The 24,910-nt window shown below is 39.7% G+C and overlaps 1 long non-coding RNA gene across 1 annotated transcript; it reads right to left on the bottom strand.

Annotated features, from left to right (window-relative positions):
* Positions 1-6,530: 6,530 nt before the first annotated feature.
* Positions 6,531-11,644, bottom strand: LOC134162005 (uncharacterized). The gene is made up of 3 exons (XR_009964160.1): positions 11,470-11,644; positions 9,168-9,275; positions 6,531-6,617 (listed from the first exon to the last, which is right to left on the bottom strand). It is a non-coding gene; the product is annotated as an uncharacterized LOC134162005 (long non-coding RNA).
* Positions 11,645-24,910: the final 13,266 nt, after the last annotated feature.

A 24,910-nucleotide genomic window follows, 5' to 3' on the forward strand; every position in this document is an offset into this window, starting at 1 on the left:
CTTTCTAGTATGTCTGGTTTAAGTCTCCAAATAATTAAACAACCTGATACTTTACAGTAACGTTTACATTCTCATTTCACACTCTCATTCAGATTTAAACTTAGCCTCAAGAATGTAGTGTCCTCCTTTGGAATTGTTACAAACATCCCATGTTTATTGACATACAGGTACACTCCAAGATGCTTCCAGTTATACCAAGCACCATCTCTTTAGGTCACATGTTTCTGTTACCCATACAGGATGTCTGGCTTTGGTCTAGAACCCTATGCCATGCCAGTATGCATGTAGGATGCAGATGAAAGGAATGGGAGAACTTGTACGTTTATAAGAAGACTTTTTTCCACTTGATAATTTTTGGACATGAGAAGCTACTATATTCTTGTGTGTGCACTTGCAGTTGCTAAACCACTCAGAAGAGACAGAGCGAAAAGAATACTGACCTAAAACCCTATAAAAGTGTTGATTTCCATTTACACCACACACATCTGCAGAACGATAAGCCAAATAGTGTAAGTGCACCTTAGCTGGCTACAGTCAACCATTTTAACTGCTGAATAGGACCATCATTTTTACTAGGTGGTTTCAACTCTGGAAGCTTGTGGCATTTTGTGTGACACAGGGATCATTAGTTCAGTAGCCTTCTGTTGTTAATACATCCCTGAAGTAAAATTATATCTCTGATTTCTTGTTCGGAAATGATCCAGAAAGCTTGTTTGTTCTGGCAGTGCTTTGCATGCAAGCTAAAACTTTGCTACCCATCTCCTCACCTTCCTGTCTCAGCATATTCTGTATCTGGAAAGAACAATAGGCTGTCATCTGCTACAGTCTGACACTCTCTTCTAATCTATAGAAATTAGACTTGAAACCACCATCAGAATGCTTTTCCCACAGTCATGCCTTTTATTTCTGTACTTAGTCTGGTGATTACATTTTGACCATGACCTTCCTTATTAAGGAAGTCATGATTTGTCTATGCTTAGTTTTCCAAAGTTGAGAGAAGTTTGATTGGTGATTACATTTAATTTAATGGTGATTACATTTTGACCATGACCTTCCTTATTAAGGAAGTCATGATTTGTCTATGCTTAGTTTTCCAAAGTTGAGAGAAGTTTCACCTGTCTGTATATCTCAGTTTCTCATCACTATAAAATTTACAAGAAATTATGTAAGTTGTGCAGGTAACACAATCTAGATGTAGATTGGAACGTAACACATGTGCTCCACATAGAGGTTAAAACAATCAATCAATCAATCAATCAAACAAACAAAAAGCACAAAAAAAAAGAGATCAAATACTCATGCTTCTTTGCATTTCTTTGAAACAAGGAGAGGAGAAAAGACTAAAGTTTTTCTTCTATTTGCTGTTGAGAAAACCATTACTGTTCCATACCCAGAGAGTGGAAGACTACAAAGGCATTAATAATGGACTTTAAAACTGCAGCTGCAAAGATGGAACTTATATCTTAAGGAAAACCTTCTTCTGAGAAAAACAGTGAAGTTCTAGTATGGCTTGGTTACAGAATCCAAAGGTAGAATCTCCACCTTTGGAGGCTGTGGAGGCAGTGTTCTCACAGGAGAATGGATAATTGGTACATAAACTCTGAAAATCCTGAAAGATACAGCAAGGCCATGAGAGGCCCGAGGAAGCCTAAAAAAGCTAAAAAAAGAAGAAGCTGGATTTTACTGAGTTCATGAGAACTGTGGACTGTTGGCAAGCTTTTGAGGTCAAGTTCCCACACCTGTGCTTAACCAATTATATGCTAGTTGCAAAGGGTCTTCAAGACATGTATCCAATCATAATATGCCAAATCACTGTAAGTGCATGTAAGAAACAGTATTTAAGGGGTTAAGGCTTTGTAATAAACGGCTTTTTGTCTGACCATATTGATCTCTGACTGAGTCCATATATATTCTGCGGCAGGAGGCTTTTGAGAGCAAACTATGCAAATAATCTGTTAGACATGATAAATGTTCTGTCTTGAGAAAGGAGATAACCTTACCCTGGGAAAAGGAAAGGAACCAAACAACTTCTAAGGGTCTTTCTGCAGGATTATTTTCTGATTCTTTGCATTTCAGCAGAGATGATTCATGGCCTGAAAAATCTGGCTTATTAATGGAGATCAAAAAAGAAGTTTATGTACTAAGTTTGCAAAAGAGATTAGAAACCCCATGGAGGCAATCTCTTTTAGAATATACCACAAGGGTGACAGTCTCATTTACCTAAGTGACAATTTAACCTATCAAGGCTCCAGGCAAGTGTTTGTGGCAGTAAGCTACACTTAGAAAATTCAAAAAGTAACATGTGATATGTAAACATCAGTCATTAAACAGCCGATGGCATATCCCCACACTAGCACTTGGAGTGGCATTTACTGTTATTGCTTATGAAAAACTGTCCTCAACTAATTGTCTAGGTCCCCTCTATAGTCATTTGGGAGAGAGGTGGCTTTTGGAGGTGATAGAGCTCATCAGTCTTCAACACGTCAACACGCAGTGCCTATTTATGTGTTGACTGGAGAGGGAACCAACAAACACCAAAGATTAAAGCTGAAATGATATAGGACAAATTTCACTCTCAAAGTCTTGTGCTTTCGGAAAAATAGGGTAGAGTTCAACTGCATGGAAAAGTGTTTGTCCTCCTATAACTGTAGGAATTAAAATAAATTCCCTCTGATCTTGGAGAGCTCCACATATCAGTCAGTCTTCTGCAAAATATCAGATTAAATAATTACCATGGTCCCATTCAGACTTCAATTCTATTAATAAAAAATTTGCAGCAACCAGTTAGATCTTATAGTTTCTATAAATGAGAACTAATGCACACATATTAAATATCAGTTATTAAAAAATTTCAAATGTAAGGGCCTACATTGCCAGTAAAATATTTGCATAATCTTAGAATTTGTAATAATAGACATTAGCATATACAAAAGATCGTATATTCAAATTTCATGGGGTTGATTTAGAGAACACATTCTCTAAAAGACTCATTATTCATACTGTCTTCTACAGCTAATAGCGCTGTGCAGGGATACAACATATTATAATTTGCAAGAAGAACTCAGAGTAGCGATAGAACAGGGGCAATGGGTTCAAACTTAAACAGGGGAAGTTCAAGTAAGATATAAGGAAGAGTTCTTTACTGTGAGGGTGGTGAGGTACTGGAACAGGTTGCCCAAAGAAGTGGTAAATGCTCCATCTCCGGCAGTGTTCAAGGCCAGGCTGGACAGAGCCTTGGGTGACATGATCTAGGGTGAGGCATTCCTGCTCAAGGCAGAGGGTTGGAACTAGATGATCTTAAGGTCCTTTCCAACCCAAACCATTCTACGATTCTATTCTATGATTCTATAAAATAATCAAAAGCTAAATTTAAAGAATATAGAGTAGTCATATTAAAAAACAAAATAAAAATCTTTAAATAAGCTCATGAACAGACATCCCAGCTCTTCGTTAAACAAATCATCCAAATTGCATATAGGGAATAGCTGATGTAGTGGTTCTAAATTACAAACACATGATAATTAGCCAAAACATTTGGCAATACTTTGATTTCTTCTGTTTTGCTTGTTTCTTTGCTTGTGGGTATCAACATATATGCTTGTATGCAAATGTTTTTAAAATACTCTTTAGTCATTTGTTTTATGGACCACAATCATAGCACTAGAAGGCAGATAGGAATTAAAAAAAGGCATGAGTCCCATGAAGAAAGCTGTTGAGAAATGGTCTGTCTTAGTGAACTCCAGGACCTTTGGTTCCGTCTTTCTGTAATAATGAGCTACATAAGACTGTTAAGTATAGCCACGGCCTGTAAGCCACCAACAGTAAGGTATCAGTGAATTCTCTCTCATTATTGCTCACAGTAACGTCTCATAAATGAACCAGCTAATGACTTACTGGATTATATCAGCTGAGACTGAAGACATGGTTACCCCTGGAAAGAATCTAGCAGGTATTTGGCTGAAGTTCGTATCATCTGTTGGACTGGCCAGCATGTGTTTGTTGAGAAGACCTCATTCACAGCTCACCATTTTGTAGAGTTTGAATGAAAAAGACTTCATACACTACATCCTCTCAGGGCTAGATGTGCTGTAGTAAACCCATCTGGAGATACCCATTTGTACCTGAGACAAATGCCTTTATAAAAACCCTACTTTAACACTGCCCATATGTTCTAAGCAATACCTCCAAAGTTACAAACACTTTCGGCTCCTCTAAGATGGTATTGCGTGCATTCATCCTGACCCTGAAGATGCAGGTATCTGGAAATAGAGTACAATTCAGTGCAGAATGTGGGCATGTGGCCAGAGTGGAGGAAGCTTCCCAGTGTTTCCCAGCCAGCTAGCCTCAGCTGACATTTCAAGTGCCAGGCCACAACACTGCCTTTCATTCACCCTATGAGAAATAGTTTGCTCAGAGGACATTTTTCTTGCTGCACTGCTTGAGGCCAACATAGGATAGAATCAGCAGAATGCGCTGTCTGTACAGATGGACAGGCATCCTGTCCACCCTGGCACATGGAGAATAACTAGAAACAGCAAGGCACACATCCTAGGGCCTGCCAGGAGGTCAGGAGAGGTTCAGATGGTACAATGCAGAAACAGGACAGATTTAATGTGAATCATGCCTTTATTTCCCTTCATGGTGGGGCACGTGCCTTACTAGAATATGGACTGCTTCCCTTCCAGCAACCAATGCTTCTTAAGACTTGCTGATGAGAGCAAGTTTGTATTGCTTCCGAAGGAATTAGTAAGAGAGACGACAAGGTGGCATATTTATATTATTAACTTATCTCAGCATTCATTTGGCTTCATTTTCCATGGGAGACCTGTTTTACTCAAACATTCAGAGATGAAAATAAAGTGCCCTGGTGGTACTCTTTTGTGTTTTTTTTTTTAAACTGTGGTCTCTCAAGAGAGCTGTACTGCAGACAGAAACCAGCTAGCAAAGGGCAGAGACAGCAATCAAGAGTGATTACACCATACAAAAATGTCAGTGGCATAACATGACTTAATTGTGATTCCACAAATTATAGATGAATGCAGAGGCAGAAAAATCAGAAGCAGAAGACACACTGTACCCTTTATATTCAAATCCCCCAAATTTTACCAAATTCCTCAAACCAATTCCAGCCTTTTACAGAAACTAGCAGCTGCTTTTTTGCACTTCATCCCCTGAGAAATGGGTTTAGGGTAGAAAAGCTGACTGGAGAACTTGAGATTAAATGTATACTCATCTTAAAAGTACGGATAGGTTATATTTACTGAGACTCAGAGAGCAGATTCCTACACCAAATGTGCTGATGGAAACGGGTCAGAAGCTGTGTGTAACAAAGAACATTTCAAAGGACGTTCAGAACATTGAGGTTTAAAGGGCTGGAACAACATGACCTCTAGGACTCTGCTCCTACAGAAAACAGCTATGTATGCAAAGACCTGGAGGAGGAAGAGGGCAACATGGAAGCTTGCTCTCAGTGTTTTATTAGGTGCCTCTTCTTGGTGATTGACTATCAGCATATGCTTGAGCTGAGACCCACCTTGAGTTTCAGTACTAGAAATACAGGGTTTCTTAATCCTGAATGAATTTACCAAAGCTTAGAGAGGGCTGGTGGGTCTCTTCTGCTCCAAAGCAAGCTTTTGTAAGACAGGGTTGACGTTTGCTCTTGAATTAATAAAAAAAGCTATCCAAAGAGAACTTGCCTAGTCTGCCATACATCCAGGACACAGTTTCTGTTCTGACAAAAAGTCTTGGAGGTTCCATCATTTGTTTTTGGTCTGTCTGAGAAGGAGGACTAGACTGTAGTATTTTTTTTCTTATAAAAACAATCAAAATCAGCAAACAGCCCAACTGAAACATTAGTGAAAAGTTTTCAGCTTCTCACTTTGCTTTAACTCTACAGATAGATGTGTTTTGTGTTAGTTCTGTGAGCAAAGCAAGAACATGCCATGCCACCCCACAGCCTGGGGTGGCGTGTTGATGTAGGACATTGCAGTGTACTCCAATAATCAGAGTCAATACAAGTAAATGCTTTCTCCTGCTCAGGTTAGGATTTTGTCTTGCTTCACCCTGGACTTTGGCAGAAGTTCAGATAAATGGAAGTCTTTGCTTCTAAATCCTGCTATTGCCTATCCAAAACAGTTTACTACTGCTTGACAGAGACAAGAGTCAATCCTTTTTTAACATTTTCCCAGGACCCTTCACTGGCATGTTACAAATAATTTACATAAAAGGATGATTCCTCACTATTAAAAGGTAGAAAAACATTGCAATCTTTTGTGTATGGACAGGGAAGGGTTTGGTGTTTCAGGTAATATCAGTAACATCACCTCCAGAGTCTAAACATTAGGTACTAATGCTGCAAGTACCTGCTTCCTATACATCCTCTTATGTAAGCACTGATACACACAGACACGTTGCATTCCTCAGCTTCTCCACATTGCACTGAAATCATCCTAAATACAAAGTAATGTCCTTGCCAGGAAACTCTCCAAGCTCAAGAGCCTGAAGATCTCAGGCAAAGGACAAATGTAAGGAAATTCTGTTCCCTGGAAGATATTTCAGGTTTCTTTCAACTTGGTTTTGTAATGGTAACAATCCTGAAACTGTACTTCTGGAATTCCCTGGAAAATAGAGAAAACAGTTGCCACTCAACAGCAGGGTACACAGAATGTCTAGTAAAATACTTCCAGTCCCTCACAGTCTGTGTAAAAAGCACACAAATCATATGTCCCTCAGCAACTGGTAAGCGACATAACATGAAAAGGTATTGTGGTTACACAGATGAACATGAAGGGCTGTAGTTTCATAAGCAAGCTATTAAAATTGTAAGGTTAATGCATGTCTTTTTATCCTGTCATGCTGTTCTTACACTCAAGGGTTTTGTCAGCTGAGCCTTTTTTTTCCTTTGAATAATCTTACTGAAAATAAGAGATGAAATCTAGGTGCAGACATGTCTGCAGCTTAAGAAAACCTTTGAAGAGGCCACAGAATCATATCTCATTAAGAATGCATGGAGTATCAAGATCAAAAAACCTTGGCCTGCTAAACAAACCCTGCAAACATGGGTGATTCCACCAGACAGGGAACATGTAGTGGCCCATCAGGTTGCTACAGTAAGTGTTGGATTTTTTAGAACTTGACTCCTGTACTTCTTTTCAAAACCAGCATTGCAGATGCATGGCACTGTGAATCTTTCCTGTGATTCAGTCAGCAAATCCTGCAGCTTTTCCTCAGGGGTTCAGAGCTGATTGTAACTTGGCTCTTTCATCTGCAGCAGGGTGTCTGATAGATAAATGGTCTAACTCTCACTTGTACCAAAGAGCTTATGCTGATATAGCCCCTAATATAAGTGTGATGATAAAGGTACTTACAGTGGTACAACATTGTCCTCTTCTAATACAGAAAAAAAGCCTTGATGGTACGGGGGCATTCACACTACAGCCAGTCTAAACTTGGAAGTTTTACTGGCAGAGACACGCTTGTTAAGGGTGTGGGATAAAACTAGCACACACCTCTGACAACTGTGCTGGCAGACACCCCAGAGGTGTCCCTACATAGACAAAATAAGTTTCTGCACGATAACTGTAGCTGTCTCTGTATGTTTTGCCCACATGAGAAGCAAGGTAGTTTGAAGTAGCTTAGCTCTCTTTCACTGAGGTTTATTCAAGGTCTAAAGCCATAGTTGTGCCAGCTTAAAAGTCAGTAAAGCTATTGAATTCCAGGAACTGGTAGAGACATTCACAACAAAACAGCTTTTTTACAAGTTTACATGTCTTTTCCCCAAGGAAGTAAGTACACCACTATAACTACTATAAATAAGGCCTGAAGAGCCTGTGTTATACCTCTTCAACTGTAACAGGAAAGATAAAATAGTCCAGCAGTTGGGGTAGTCTGAGACCACTTTACGCTTATAATAAAGTGATACAGTAAGAGACGCAGTAAGTGATGCACTAGGACAATACATCAAAACAGTTATTAAGCAGATTGCATATATATATTCAGCCATGGTGATTTATAAGCAATAACACTTATTGTAGGAAGGAGTAAAATTGCAGGCTCAGGCAATGTCAGGGAAGCTTGTACAAGCAAGGGGATTCTGAAGAATGGCAAATTTGGACATCCCATTTGACTCAGAAGCTGGAGAGGCTGCAAAAGCCTCTGCTGCCTCATGTACAGTACTCCATCATGTACATTTTTTCTCCCATTGTTCTACAATGCTAAAATTAGCTCAGAGAGTGACTGTGGAAAACATGTTTGGAAATAATGAAATTAGGCTGTACATGGCTTTGATTTTTTAATTTTATGTTGCACTCTCGATTAAACAAAATCAGAAGCCATTTACTTCAGACTTTGATCATTCCACTAGCCATGCTGTATTTCTGAAGCACAGAGGAGAGATAACCTTTTTAGACCAAAGGCAGACAAATAAGATGTCAGTGTGGAATAGCTATAAGACTTACGGTGGTGTTTCATTCAGTACTTCCCTGATGCTTTTTTATAACATAAAGTTGAAGATTGCAAGCTCTCAGCATAACATTATGTTTCCATCCAGATCTCCCTTTGTCCTTCTATTGCCCGCCTTCCACAGCACTCCCAAACACATCACTTTCCTTCTTCCCAGCTCTCTGCCTTCACTGCTGCATGAGTCTCACATGACTCCTTTCTCCTCAACAGACTCACCATTACTACCATAATACTAGAAGGCTGTCAGGGCCACAGGTATAGGAATAGCTCTTAATTAGCCCGATTAAGGCTTTATCCACTTCCTGGCAAATGTGTTCTTCCCTTTATCCACTTCCTAACAAATATGCTCTTCCCTTCCACTCCACCTTTTCAGTTGCTGTAAAAATGTCTTCATCATCAGATCCCTTCTTTTTCCATCTATCTCAGTATCCTCAAATCCAGTGTCTCCTTCTTCCTAATCCCAGAGCAGCCAAAAGTTGAAAAGCCAAGTTTTCCCCAGAAATGAATGCAGCTTAGATTGCCTGGCCATCGCTGGGCTAAAGTTACGACTCTTTTATGGACCTTGGAAGCCCTGCTTGGCAGACACTTACAGGTGCCTTCCCGGCCAATAACAGTTGTGATACCACTTGCTTCTCTTTTTCTCTTTGCAGACCTTATAAAACCTGCAGACAGGAACAGCTTAGATATTCCTACTCACTCGTCCTCACCTACATCGGGATGATAATACAGTGAGCCTGCTTCCTTTCAGCTACCTCCTTCTTTAAATACAGCAGCAATCTATGACAGAATGTTCAGCACTGAAGACAGCTGCGGAGCTAGAAACAGATGAGAAACAGGTATGAGGGGACAGCCATCACAATACATTTAATTCCGAGAATGGGAATCCTGCCTTCCTATAGAAGTGTCTAGACTACATAACAACGTGCTTTACTCTCCAGGAGAACAGAGCAGACTGTAATTTTCTGATAAAAAAACAAACAATAACTGAGAAGTATCTTTTTCAACAAACATTTTCTTTTCTTTTCTTTTTTTTTTTTTTTAATTGGCCAGGTTTAAAGCTTCCAAACTGACACTACCCAAAAAGCTGGAGGGTTAGAAGAGGAGATACTGCTACCAAAATGACCTGCGGTGCTAATAAAGTGGGGAAAGTCCTTACATTGCTCATTTAATTCCCCGCTGCCTCAGTCAGCTCTTTCTTGCTCTCCATAGTGAAAAGAAATGGAATTTATTTAATGCTGTCTGATCAGGACTGCCATAAAAGCTACAGCTGAAGGTTCTAAGGAATATATTGCTAACCATTCTTGGACACCCTATGTATGGCAGTTCTTGGGAACTCATCTACTGTTCACAAGAAAGCATTTGGATGATGGTTTTAGTTACCTGATTTAGTTTTAAGTAGTCCTGCAAGGAGCAGGAAGTTGGACTCGATGATCCTTATGGGTTCCCTCCAACTTGAGGTGTTCTGTGATTCCATTAAATAGAGAAGCCTAGGAGTTAAACACTACATTACAGAAACCACATGGGCTAGAAGGCTTTGTGCAGCCTCTTATCAGTGCTTATACATGTGGATTCGGAAAAGGAGGAAATTAGTGATTGCACAATTGATCAAAAGATGCCAGGCAAGATTTAAGGGCAAATACAAATCTGTTAGAGCTCTGTGCACACAAACCAGTGGAAACAGAGAACAGTTTGTGTAGTGCTTCTCTCCCCACAGCCCACAGCTCCCAAAGGCAAACTTCACCAGGGAAAAGCTGTTTGACAAAGGACACAGGGGTTGACCCTGTTTCAGCACTGATTTCTGCAAAACTATCTGCAGCAGACAGAGGGAAAACATGCAAACAGAAGCCCAGGAGGAGAATGCAAAGTCAACATGTGGGTTAATTGACTAGGGTAAGTCGAGTGAGTGGTTTATGAAGTCCCAGTCTACTGAAGTCTGCACTTGACTGCTCAACAAACACAACAGTGCAGTGTTTTTGCATGCTCACTTGCCAGTAAGTGTGAAAACCAGGATGACATGTCTCAGGAGAGAGGCTGAATATATATTCTTTTCTTTATATCTAGTTGATGCCTCTCCTGCAAATTACGAGAAATGCAGCTCTTCCCCTTAAAAGCAAAAATGGAAATGGGCTTCTTGTCAGCAGAGAGACACTAGAACTCTCATTAATCTCACTTTCTTGCCACTAAAAAGCAGAGTTCAAACATCCTGCAACCTCCATGGATAGCTAATAACTTGGCTCTTAGAGAGCTAAGAATAATAATAAAAAAAAAAAAAAAAAAGAATTCTTACCGGAAAAATCAATGTGGCCCTTCCTCTTAATTGTAGCTTCTGTGCAGTGCATAAATTGAATGCAAAGATTTGCACCCTATTTTGACAGCACTCCATAAAAAAGCTCACTATAGGCATGTGCAGTATTTACTGCTGGGGTAGAAGAGATTCTATTTTTTGTGTATTTCTTGACCCTAAAGAAGAGCATCTCTGCTGCTATTTCATGTGCCTGACCAGCTGTTGAACATTAGTCATTCACACTGAGCATCTGTGAAACTGATCCAGGCACATGAAAATCCTTCATTGTCACTGTTAAAAATGTTTTTGATTACCTTTGCATGTACTTTCTCAAACATGAAGTCATGTTGGTTAGCCTGAAAAAAACCTGCTCTAAGTATGTAGGAAGAAAAACTGTACCAGTTATTATTTATAATTCATATGGTACATTTAGCTTTACCAGTGTAACGCAGTATTCTAAACACAATAATAACTGTCTAAAAAACCAGCCAGATCAAAGGCTGATGATAGTGATGCATGAGAATGATAATAAATGTAAATGCTGACAACCACTTCCATAAAAAATAGGTGAACAAATGTTCATACAAAACAACCATCAAAGTCACAGGAAGGTAGCCTCACCAGAGCAAAATCATTACAAGCTTGAAAACCTTGACTTCTTATTAGTTAAGCCTTATAGCCAGTTCAGCAAAGGCAGGGTTTTGATAGCATGATTCAATACTTACTTTTCATGTGTGCCATGACCCCTATGGTAAACATAGATTTGTAGCTTTTGCTTCATTTTCATTAGCCCTTCACATAAGAAGAGGTCTGACAATGTCTTTGAATTAGGGACAGTTGAAAAAACATCTGTACACTCAAAGCATCAAATCCACTGATCTGTGTCTGTGGTAGACTTTCATTCCTGCCAGGTGGGAATAAAATGCATTTGCTGAACAGAACCAATAATGTTTCAAACACATACTCCACCTGTATGTGCTTACACACATTTACTATGCTCTCTCTAAGCTTTGAATGGTTACAGGCACAGGTAGGCACAGGCAGGTACAGGGAACCAGAAAAAAAAAAAATCAGAAATAAAATTTGTGTCATTTACATAAAGGCATTAACACCTCTGACTCAGGTGTCAGCCTCTCCATGCTACACAGTCCGCCCTTTCCATACGATGTCTCATCCCCCCCCCTGCTGCCTGGTCCATTAGCTAGGCATGCGGTTTCTCACACAACACTGGTCAGAGAGTCTTCCTCGAGGAGCAGTATTTACATCTTTCCTACAGTGAATTTAAGAAGTGCTAATGGGACAGTGTTAAATTCTTTCAATGTCCTACCTATCATTTATGCATCTTGAGAGGACAGATTATAGAGGAACACCCTGGAAATCCCATCCCATCCCATCCAGGTGCCTACCTCTCAGTGGGAACCATGGCGCTGGACTGGGACAGCTGGTTCAGGTCTCCAGAAGGTACCCTGGGACACTGGCGCCTTTTAGAGGGTCACAGAATAATTCCACATCTGGACCATATTCCATAAATACTAGGAAAACAAAATTGGCTTGCTTATTTTTTAGGCTACTATGGTATCTTGTGCATCCTCTCTGCCAGTGTACACTGAACAGACCTACCTGACTACTCTATTGCTAGGATTATGTAAGAAGGATTATGCAAATCCTTAGCATGTACCATGACCTCACCTTCCCTCTAAAATTAGGTTTTAAAGCTTCCTCCTTCTAGCCAGACTTGCCTAAAAATCTGACTCATGCTGGTGCAAGTTTGATTTTGAAAACCTGTGTTATTATCGGACATCTCTTTCACGCAGACAACTGTAACCTGTACTGTAAATGTCAATGGGAAGCTTAGTTCAGTGAATAGTTTTCTTGTTTCATGTACTTTTCATCTACACAAAGTTCATATTTTCCTTTATATTTTTAAGAAATAGGCATTTCTTTGTTTCTTTCCTTTCACATGAAGTTATACTTGTATAAATGTTTTTTTTTTGTAATAGCAGTTATTTTCCCATAAAATTCAGTGATTTCCACTTTAAAAATGAGAAAAACAAACAAAAAATTTGAAAACAAGCTTCAAAATATTCATAAATAAATGGGGGTTTTTATTATGTAAAAGCACTACAGTGTCTCCAAGGTACTACAAATAAAATAATTTATAGTAAATGGGATTATTATTGCTGGGAAAAGGACCACTTAATACCAGTTTTCTGTGGGAAAAAACAAATCAGAGTAATCCAATAGTGGTGCTCAGAAACATACAGCAAATACTTAAGAGCTTTAAATGAAAAATACATGCTGAGGTACCAATTTGGAACAGGGTATGTCTATTCAGCCTCATCTGAAGGAGGTAGTCTTAGTGTCCTGAAAATGACAATAAGGCCATTCCAGTTTTATACCAACTTGTCCAAAGGAGTTCTACCAGCATAAATGTGAAGCAATGCAGTGTTGAGCCAAGCCTGGATATGCAGACCTGAAATAGAAAGTGTTCAGCATTGGGAGGATGTGAATTGCTGTCTGGAAATCCCATAAACAGATCTGTGTGGCTGCCCTGAGCAAAGCGGTCATATCAGGGTAAATTTGGCTCAATATATTGCTACAGCAATCAGCTAGTGATGGCTCAGCTTCCAAAGATAGCACTACTACAGAATTAGTAAGTCAGCTATACAGCCACATAGCTGAACTGTTAAAAATCCAAAGCAAGCCTTGAAAATGACAAATAGGTGCATAATGTCCACTAGATATAGATATCAAGAAATGCATCAGAGGTTGATCTGACCCTTTTCACATTCACAGTATGGCAGCCTCTTCTCCCACAGATGCCCTTGAAGCCCTGCCAAGTGTCTCAGCTGCAGTTCCCAAGTCAAAGGGGATGATGGCATTTGGAGTTTACAAGATCAATAGTGCAGTAGGTTCTGTCCACTGGACATTGAGAGCCAGTCCCTATCTGTTACAAAGTACATTCAAGCTGAATTCAGTCTCATCTCATACTTGTGGTCTCATGAGGGACTCTTCATCAGGGACTGTAGCGATAGGACAAGGGGTAATAGTTTCAAACTAAAACAGGGGAAGTTCAGGTTAGATAGAAGGAAGAAGTTCTTTACCATGAGGGTGACGAGGCACTGGAACAGGTTGCCAAAAGAAGCGGTAAATGCTCCATCCCTGGCTGTTCACGTCCAGGTTGGACAGAGTATTGGGTGACATGGTCTAGGGTGACGTGTCCCTGCCCTTAGCAGGGGGGTTGGAACTAGATGATCTTAAGATCCTTTTCAACCCAAACCAGTCGGTGATTCTATGATTTTATGTGCTTTGTTCTGTCTCTCTTTGATGTTTCATGAGGCATTATGGGAGTTCAGGCTATTTATTAAAAAAAACTACAGATCTGTCAAGCTTCACACATCTGAGGTTAATGCTTCTTTGCCATTGCCCCTCTGTCTCACCTACTAACAATCTATGAGGAAACTGGTTTTGACTTTCCACATGCTTGTTAATGCAGAACAAACTGATCAAAGCACAAGCGCATAGAGATGGAGAAGTCTGAACGGGAAATCTTCTGTCAGTTAGCTTATATGGTTAATGTTAGGATGCTTATAAAGTTAGGATTAGCATGTAAAGTAACCTGTACCATAACAGTTTGCAGCTTGTAGAAACTTTTGCTCCTCACATGCAATACAGATGTGAACTATTTAATCCTCATGAGAACACCATCTTAAAGACAAAAAAGCTAGGAGAGAAGAGGATTAAAGCTAAAATGCAACACAAACGTTTGCTTACAAAATAAATGGCCTTACTGACCTTAAGGATGTGCTTGAAAGCTTCTTAGGTGTCTAACAGCTCAGTATCATTTGTACTTATAGCCAGGTTTCTAAAGACATTTAAACAGCCCATTTGATTGTAATTTGAAGTAGGTAGGAATTAGATGAAAGAGCTGAAAAGCCTGCCACTAAGAAATTCATCTAAGTCCACACTGTGAAGACTGTGAATGTGTACCAATAGCATTTAATTGCTTGGACCAGCCTCACCTGGAACCTCTACCCTTTGCCCAAGGCCCAGGAGCAACACGTAAGCTCAGACCATGGCCTTTCATAACCCTGCATGAGCTATGTTGTTAGTGGACCTACCCTCAGCCCTACCTTCTAGATTGACTCTTGGGCCCATGGTGCAGCCTGGTTTACAGTTCTGTCTCTGCTTCCATCTCCTGCTGCGCCAGACTAGACTTCCTGGACCTCATTCACCACCTCACTGTGTATGGAGCCATTGAAGGGACCAGTTATCAGCAGCCTTATTCTGCCCAGCCTGTTCAGCTGTGATGGACCTGTGCTGTGGTGAGAGCACAGTCTGTGCAGTGGTTGCTCTTGCTTTGTCTTGCTTTGTAGAGTGGCCTCTTCTTTCTGTTCCTGTGCATACAAGATGGAAGCAGATTTTCCTCTACTAGAACAAGTGCATATAAGATCAAACCCAAAACTAGTGGTCTTTTTTAAAAATGCTTCCACATTCCTGTTCAATGCATTGGGCCAAACCACAGTCTCAGCATCTGCATTGTAGAAACTGAAATTCTTCTACACATAATGATACTAACATAAAGTCAAAATTTGTCCAGAACATCATATAATCTTATATAAGTGAAGAGGGAATATATCACTGATAAAATAAAGTCACAGCTCTATTTTGAAGACCTGTGACATGGCTTCCCCACATTTTGTTTTTCAGGCAAAAAGATCTGATAAAATTTTTGGAACCATGTAGGCCAGTATAATGAGAAAATACTCTGTTAATAGTTAAGAAGAAAATCAAGATAGCAGGTAGAAAAGAGGGAAACAAAAGGCACTCAAAGGAAAACAAGATGGAAAACATGATCAGAAAAAACAAAGACAGTAAGTAAATTAATAGAATAAATGAACAAAGTCAGGATCCAATTTGGCAGGTGGAGACAACAGTGGAAATCAGTGCAGTGTATCAACACTTTCTGCCCTATCCATCAGAACCTGCAGCGTAATTCTGCTGAAATTCAACTGAAAAAGAAAACCACATGATTAGAACACATGGACATAGGGACTGCAAAACATGCAAACTGCGCTGCAATTCTTGATGACATAAAAGGTAGAAAACTTACAGAGAAAAACTCATAGAGGAAAACGAGTTAAAAACCATTAGAAGTACCTTTTCTGCTGAGGGCATGTGGGAATTCAGATGTAGTACTTTCATGTAGTTTAATTGGTGCCATGGTGTAAAATCCCTATGCATCAAGTTCTTAATGTACTGTACGAAGAGTGGATTTAGGCTTCTGAAGGTACATTGAGGAAGAGTGAAAACAGCGAATTCACCATATTATGGATTATGAACATCTAAAATCTTTTTTCTTGGAGTTATATTATTACTGTCACTCAATTTTGACTTGCATGTTAGTAAATGCCATTTGCAGCAAAGAAAAATATATGTTGTTAACCATTCTGAACCAGGTCATGAGAAGGAAATACCTCTACTTTTGTCCCTTTCATTTTTTACTCAAGGGATTGTTTTTGCCTCTTCTCATCATGTTCACAAATTTGTTAATGTCCTCTCTATGAACATTCACCATGTGTAATAGGAGCTCATCTGAATGCTTCAAATTAGGCCCAGTTTGTCTAGCTAAATTCAGTATGTTAATTTCTCCGTTGTGACAACCTAGGGAGCTAGTGATTACTTGTACCAGAAAGTGCCAATGGAAAAAAGGAACCCTCCCAAGTTAGCATTCCATTTTGTTCTCCACAACAAATTGATGACGTGTTGGAAAGCACTGACAGCATTGTGGATTCAGAGATAGAGGCATCTGAAATGATTTATAGGGTGAATATATTTAGCATTTTTTATAAGGCAACCTTGAACTGAAGCTCCAGTTCTTGTTTTTCTCAGTTTCCATGTGTCTTTAACCTAGCTGTCTTCTTCTATTCTTTGTAGGATGAGTAGCCACTGAGAAGATGAACAAGAAAGGCTGAATATTTGTTACCTATATGACCAGTATGCACTGTTTGCAGCAAATGCTGCTTCTCCTTTTAAATGCTCTCACGTTTCTTGTGTTTTCCCTTTGATTTGATTTTTTTCTTAAGAGCTGAGAAATCAACTTTTATGAGATCAATTATGAAGCAAACTATGTGAATTCAATGACAGAACTTGATTTTGTTACAGGAATTTATGTCTGCTGAGAGATAACTTCAATATAAAAAAAAAAAGTTCAGATTTCTGAAAACTAGAAACTGAAAGAACCAACATATTTTTAACTACATGCAGCTAGCTTCCAGACTTTTTCACAGTGGGAACGGTCTGGAAGAGGTGTAGTTAAATTCTGTGTGTCACACTGAGCTGTCCAAAAATGGTGCTTGGCACAGCTTGCTTGGACCAAGATTATGATGAGAGATAATCTGGAAGACCAGAGCCCTTTTGAGGAGAAATTTATGTGAGCGCTTTATGGCTGCTATACCTGTGATTAAAGAAAAGAGTTACTTATATCTCTTGCCCATTAGCCTTTGAAGGCTGCATTGCGAAGGTTGTGGGGCACAGGCACCTGTTCAAGAGTACCATACTGTATACGTTTAATGATGACTAATACATGACAACTTTCACAGAGGAGTGACTGTATAATTACTCATAATTTTTCCTGTGGACCAAGGTAAATGTCCTTTTCAGAACAGCTGAAAGGTACAGCTCCTGTCAATGTTTTATGAGAGTGTCCGTGCATGGGTCTCATGGAAACTTCAGAATTCCTCTGTGAAAGCTTCACTAGTTTGAGTTTGGCTAAGCTTTAATGTTTTTGAGATGAAAGGACATAAACTAGGAGAATAAACTTGTTTTAAAGGACAGAAGGTCATATTGAGAACAATATAATTTAAGAAGGTTTACAAGCCTCCTAATTATCTTGTTGGATTCAGATTTACACTTACTCCAGCAGTGTACTGGATTTCTGACATGCAATCAGTTCAACACAACTCCTCAGGTTCATAAAAAAAGTCACTTTCTCTGCCACCTCTGAGGTGTGGCTGGGGGTATGCTTCCTGCTTTTCTCATCAGCTTCCAAGTCTCCCTGGATCCATTCATTCTGTTAAGTGACACAAGGGCAGGGGCTGTTCCCTTGCCTTGGGCCAAATGGCAATGTCCACACTGTACAGAGCTGGCTCTGCGTCTCCTTTGTGTTCTATGTGGTGATTATGTGACTTTAAAACATTTTTTTTGCATGTCTTTTCTTTCAATTTAAGATGTCTAAGTATAGAAAAAGGGCTGTGCTCAGGGGTAGGGCTTCAGCATATGAAAGTTGGGAACAGCCGGGCACATGCTATTGCCTGAACCATACTCAGACAAGCATTTTTCAAAGGGTGCTGGCTTACACAGACTGAAACTATACCATAGTGTGCTAGCAACTATGCAGCAGCTCAGTGTTTGCGCTCCTCTCATAAGCCTGTCTCACTTAGAAATTCAGCCTTAGTGCCTCTTTTCTGCCTGTTCTACCACATACTGTGGAAACTGCTTTGTGTCCTGCTCCTGTTAAGTACATTCAGGTATTCTTTTGAAGGGATCCCTGAAAAAACAGACATCCTCTCTGTTAATCTGAAATGCTTCTCCCAGGAGAATGCACAGAGAAGATATAGCGAACTGCAACCCTCGCAGGCTCAAGAAAGGATTAAAGAATATTACACTCAATCTGTCAGTGGCTGTTAGGCACTCTACAGATGCAACCACAGGCTCAGGAAGTCATTAAGCTGCCAATGACCAACAACTAGGACAGTATACCAGGCAGCAGGTCACATCAATTTAGCTCTTGCTAGATGTCTGTTACGGGTCCCTGCCAGGGACCGGATGCTCGACAAGAGGTCTTGTCTGCTTAACATGATAGTTCTTCTTAAGTGGTCAGAGTAATGATTTGACCTTCAAGGGAGGAGGAGGAAGGGGAAAATAGATTCTTCATCTTGCCCAGTACATTGTTTTGGGGTTGTAGAATGCCTAAAAGGTACTCTGTCTTGGGAAGACTTGGCTCCCAATTTCACCTAATGAACACCGATATAGATGTGTAACGATATAGGTGTAGTCTTATTATCAGGCTTATTGTATTTTCATGTGCTTATAAACACTAGCTTCTTAGGAAGAAAAATAATTTTAAATACATGAAAGCTGTAATAATAAATGATCTCTAATCTTCTTATTTCTAGCTGGTTTGCATACAAAAGATGATTTAGTTTTAGAAAATCATAACCTTTATGCAGACGATCCCTGCCCATAGGCAAAATACATCAAAGAAATTACCTGTCATAATTTTTTACTTTCATGCACTCACGCAATGATTCTATGATATTTACTTAGTACAGGAGCACAGCAGAAAAGTGTGCATAAAATCATCTTTCAGCATTTAATAACACATACATTTATTTTTATGCACAGATAATCCACCTTTTTTCACCTGAGATATTTTTAAAATTGACACTTGAAAAAAAGACATGAGATCCGCTCAAAATGACATATTACTATCAATTTATAATAATTTTGCCAATACAGGCTTAAGAAAACCTACACCAGAACAAGCTGAGGTTTATTGATTCTTTGTTAGGTAGTTGTAATTCTTTAGCTGCAAAACATTAGGCTGCAGGCATCTCAAATAAAACCTGTGGCTGACATGGCCCATGAAGTTCATATGTAATAGGGGAACTTAGCCCAGTATAGAATAGACTTTGTTAAGTCAGAGACTGGTCTTTTATTATAAAGTCTGAGAGAAGAAAGCAAAGGCTCAATGTTTAAGAAAATCAGCTGTTCACCACAGGACATCTGCAGACCTTGCAGGTGACTGTCTGATATTGACAGAGGGATGCTAGGACACGTGATGGGGAGTATTTCCTTTAAAGCAGGGGTCAACACATGGAAGAGTGGACAGAGAAAGGCTTCAGTTCTGGACTGTGCCCCTGGTAGGGCTCTTTTATTTCAAAGGCAATGCTATGAGGTACAGACAAATTCTCCTTTCTTTTCCTGGCTGCAACACTGTAGAATGACCACTATCCTGGTCTGGGCCACTTGTGCAGGTGCCATTGATTTAAGAGAGCACAGATGAGGCCAATCAACTGCTTCAGGAGTTCTTGATGGGACTGGATAGTCTTGATCCTCCACAGTACAATAAAAATGGAAGAAACTGGGGCTAGATTTTTAAAAACATTATGGTGACTCACTGTCCTGGGCTCCTGTATTTTTCAGAAGGCAACAATGCACTGAAGACATCTATCATGCTCTGATTCTTGTGCATTCTAAGAGTCTAGAAGAAAATGTAACTGTCCCTTTGCTTTACTTTCCCCCTTCTTGCCTCTGAGTCACACTGTCATAGGAGGTGCTTTAGGCTGTAGAATTACCTGCTGCAAAAAAAGGTAAAAGGAATTGCACTTAAACTTTTCCTATAACTCTTCATTTAGAATTCTTAACAGGGTTAATGTTTAGGGAAGAATAAAAAGCAAAGGTTAGAACCACAAATAGGGTAGGCAGGCATTTGCTAGATATCATGCCTGTCTATCTCTAACACCTCTGGTTTCCCTGCTCTTGTTCCCACATAATCTTAACCAGAGGTCTTCAAGTGTGCCAGCTATTTACTTCCCTCAGAAGGTATGCAAGAGAGCCAACTGATAACACAGTGCATGTCACTTGTCACCCTAGAATTAGAACATTTCTAAATACTTCATTATTAATAACTTCAAGTTACCTGGTTGTTACAAAAAATGCAAAGGTCGTAACATGTTCAAAACTTAGCTGTCAATGGAGCAAGATACAAACTTCAAGCTAAACTTTTCTGAAAACCAGATCCAATTGATTCATCATTCCCTTTTCTCCATGAAATAACTTAAATGAAACTGACCATAAACAAGACAGTCAGCAATATTAAGTTATTGTTTCAATTACACTATTACATACCTTTGTTTTATAAAACTTTAACCATTAAAGTGTTGCTACACTGTTCTGGTTTGTTCCTGGTTTTGGCAAAACACTACCATTCCTGGGAGTAAAAACTGGGGAAAACAGATTGTATTACATTTAATAATTAATCGTAAAAACTCCAAGATTTGGACTAAATCTTGCAATATGATAATGGTACAATCTGAGAATGAGATTTATTGCTTGCATGAAGATCTGTCCAGATTTGGACAAATCACAAAATAATAGAAGAACCATTTATAGAAACTTTAAGAGCACTAGAGCTAAGTCTAAACACAATGCAGTGCCATGCAAAAATGATTATTTGGGTCCCAGTCCAGTGTCTCCAAGCCTAAATTTCTGCACAAGCTAAGTGAAGCAAGCAAGCAAGCATGATCCCACTGTACGCTTTCAAGCCTTTCCCTTAATCAGACCTGGCAGAGAGTCTTAAGCAATAAGTCACACCATTGATTTAAAAAGTTTCATAAACATGCATCATAGGGTCAGAAGGGAGTAGAGAGACAGTGCCACTTCAAAGACTAGCTCAGTACTGGAGTAGAAGACTGCAGTCAGCAGTTGAGAGAGCTATTTCTTTCTACTAAAACATTAACAAGTACTGATAAGTAAGCTGTCAGTTCTGTACTCTTGGTATGCTGCTTTACAACAGAATTAGACAGCTCCTTGGCTCCCTGTTGTCTCCCTGATTACTCCCTGTGAATTTCTACACATTTGGATTAGCTCCTATTGGTTGGGCTTAGACAAGTCTTGACTGTAGTAATAGCGTGTTTGTTTATTACATACAGTCATGAGAAACAAAAAAAACAAACAAACAAAAAAACAACCCAACCCTTACTTCAGTCTGTGATATCCTATGGGCCACGAGGATGATCAGGGGACTGGAGCACCTCCCATATGAAGATAGGCTGAGAAAGTTGGGGCTCTTCAGCCTGGAGAAGAGACAGCTGCGTGGAGACCTCAGAGCAGCCTTCCAGTATCTGAAGGGACGCTATAGGGATGCTGGGGATGGACTCTTCATTAGAGAGTGTAGTGACAGGACAAGGGGTAATGGGTTAAAACTTAAACAGGGGAAGTTTAAATTGGATGTAAGGAAGAAATTCTTTACTGTAAGGGTGGTGAGGTACTGGAATGGATTGCCCAAGGAAGCTGTGAATGCTCCATTCCTGATGGTGTTCAAGGCCAGGTTGGACAGAGCCTTGGGTGAGATGGTTTAGTATGAGGTGTCCCTGCCCATGGCAGGGGGGTTGGAACTTGACGATCTTAAGGTCCTTTCCAACCCTAACTATTCTATGATTCTATGATTCTATGATTCTGACCCCAGCTTTCTCTCCTTTGAACCTGATGACAAACTGAAGAGGCTGTAAACAAAAGGAAGGAAATAAACATTAAATATCTACCACATGAGTACTAAAATTGCAAAGAGCTGCCCCTATTCATTTCAAATATGGGCTGTTGAATAAAGGTTGTGAAGGGGAAAAATGTTTTCTGCACAAGATGTTCAATGCAGCTCTCTAAAAACAAGCAGTCCTAAAGATTAGGAGAGGTCCTTTAAAAACAGCTTCTAAAATACACAGCCTTCTGTGTATTTTAGGTACACAGTGATACCATAAAAATTACTGAAACTACTGCCAGAAGAAGGCCTGAAGTCATCTAGGTCATCTCACTGCCCAACTACAGTATCTGTGTCACTTAGTGGTACTTGTCTACTTCATTCTTAGTTTTGTTTATGGGGACTTAAAAGTGTCCAAAGCAACTTGATACAGACACAGACTAACCTGTACCTAAGGCTTCTAGCCCATATCTCTGTTGCTGCAAATTTCTGCCCTCTGCAACATGTTATTCCTTTCCTCTTTTCTGTAAATTTGAAGTGGTACTTTGCCTTCCCACAGTCTTTTCTACTCCAGACTAAACAATCATCTTTCTTTCCATCTTTCCTAACAGGTCATGCTTCAGACCTTTTGACCTGTAACTTTATTGCAGTTACTGCTCACTCAAATATTCCCTGAAATGATGCAATTCAGATACACCAAGGTTAGGCAGGTTGCCTAGTGGAGGCAACTAGTCATTAAGTTAAAACAATGCTCATGTGCTGCTGATTTCTCATCCCCAGCCTGTCAGTTTGTTTTAATCCTCTGTTGCATCTCATCATAAACTTCTTAATCCTCAATTACTTCTGAGCAGCACATAGTACAGTGAGACCACACACCTCCTACCAGGACTGCTCATGGGCCTTTGTGTAAACATCTAATAGCACTCAAAGTACAGCTGAAGCACTCTGCAGACTTGACAGGTTCCAAGTATGTCCTGACCTCCAGTGGACCTGGATTCATATACTGTTCGTGCAAAAGTACTCAGCAGAATTCAGGTGGAAAATCTGATCAAAAGATTTGGGTTTTTCTATAACTTCTCCCTGGCACCTTCCCAGCTCTCCAAGAGAAGAGTTTAATCTCACTGTTGTGGTTGTCAAATTAAACAGTTTTTCCTGCAATCCTTGTCTCTTTCCATATCAGCACACTAATATTTCTCATCATGGATAGAGATCAGAGTTGATCACTGCTGTCAGTGTTAGGTAGTTCTACCCATGCATGAAATGATTTCAAAGGGGCTGAAGAGGGGAAAGAGAAACACACAAGAGTTAAGAGGATGAAGCATACGTAGTGCTACATAATCATGAAAGTAATAGATTTCTGGAGGATGTAGGATTTAGTCCTTTGGCTGCTCTAACAGAACAAAGAGGAAATTATTTGCACAGAGCAGAATCAGGACCAAGACATGTAGGAGCTTTATGTTGTTTCAACCATTACCTTACCTTCCTATTCATGTGTTTGAGGCTGTGCACTAAGAATTGTGAAAGCTTTTCCTGACTGCAGTGGTGGAAGACCTTGAGATCACTGAAAGAACTGGTGGATAGAAGATATTTTCACCTCTGTTGCACAGGTGAGGTCTTACTTATGCATTTCTATGGTCCAGCACATAACTGCAATACAAAGCCAAGTAAAACTGCTTTGAGACAGTCAGCTTCTTCTCCTTACCACTCAGTTACTCTGTAACATTTTCTAGACCGAAGCCAGACCAAAGGGAAGAAAATGTACTATTATACATTGAAAAAACACTGTTTACTTTCAGTGGAATTCTTTCCCAGCAGACTTTCCCACAAGATCTCTTCTCCATTAGAATGCTCATTCAGTCATGACTTTCATTTGATTTGCTTTGGAATTTCTAAGCAAGATATTACTCTCAGGTTTTCAAACAAGAAAATACATTTTCAAACATGGTGTTATTTGAACCCTCAGATTCAGTTCTCTGCTAGTAGAATGCAGAACAAACTTGGACAAAACTCTAGTTATCTTAAAGGCAAATGAAGATGTTCCCATGTGATGGCTACACTATATTTGAATATACTTAACCATATATTGCAAGGTTTCTGTATAGCAGAAAATACCTACCAGTTTCCTGGGGGAAGAACAGTAACTTATGTGTTTCACCTTCCAGATGCAGAAAAGGATATTGAAAAGCTCTAGATCATCTTACACAAAGATCAACCTAGCTTTACTGTGTGACAGCTCTGACAACCTTGCTTGAGAACAATTCTTCATGTTTGAGAAAACACTGGAAGCTTCGTTCTTTTGGAGGGAGGAATATACTCATAGAATTGTTTCATTCTCTGAAACTTTTTAAGCTTTCTGAAACTGTTTAAATGCATGACAGGCCTTTACTGGCAGTTACAGGTCTTCTAAGTAGTGGAAGGTTACGGTCAGAAGTACTAAATTTAATGTTCAAGTGGGGGGCAAGGCAGTGATGCTGCAGGACATTCCATTTGGGAAACAAAGCAGAAGTCAGAAATAGATCAGGAATCAAGTAGAGCTGAGAATTAGAACTGAAAGCTGTTAGAACCTAATGCACATTCTTGTTTATAAAATAAAAATGGAAATACCTCAGGGTTAACTTTCATTTTTACCATGAAGCTTCCTACTGTCTTACTCCTCAGAATCTATAGGAAAAGAATGTATCCATATCTTAGAATGAACGTTTTTGTCTTTACCTGCTGAATTGAAAAGAACAAGAAATATGGCTTACAGAAAACATCAGGACAAGGAAGTGAAACCTGTATTAGTAGCTGATGGAGGGCTGTGATATGCCATAGAGGAACCATGAAATACTACCTTTCTGCAGGAGTTGTCAGAAGCCCTCAACTGCTCCTTAGGCATTTTCTGGCATGCAGAGAAACCTGTAGGA

Source organism: Pezoporus occidentalis, unplaced genomic scaffold (assembly GCF_034315485.1).
Source record: "Pezoporus occidentalis ecotype Australia unplaced genomic scaffold, CSIRO_AGI_Poc_V1 ctg181, whole genome shotgun sequence".
NCBI lineage: Eukaryota > Metazoa > Chordata > Aves > Psittaciformes > Psittacidae > Pezoporus > Pezoporus occidentalis.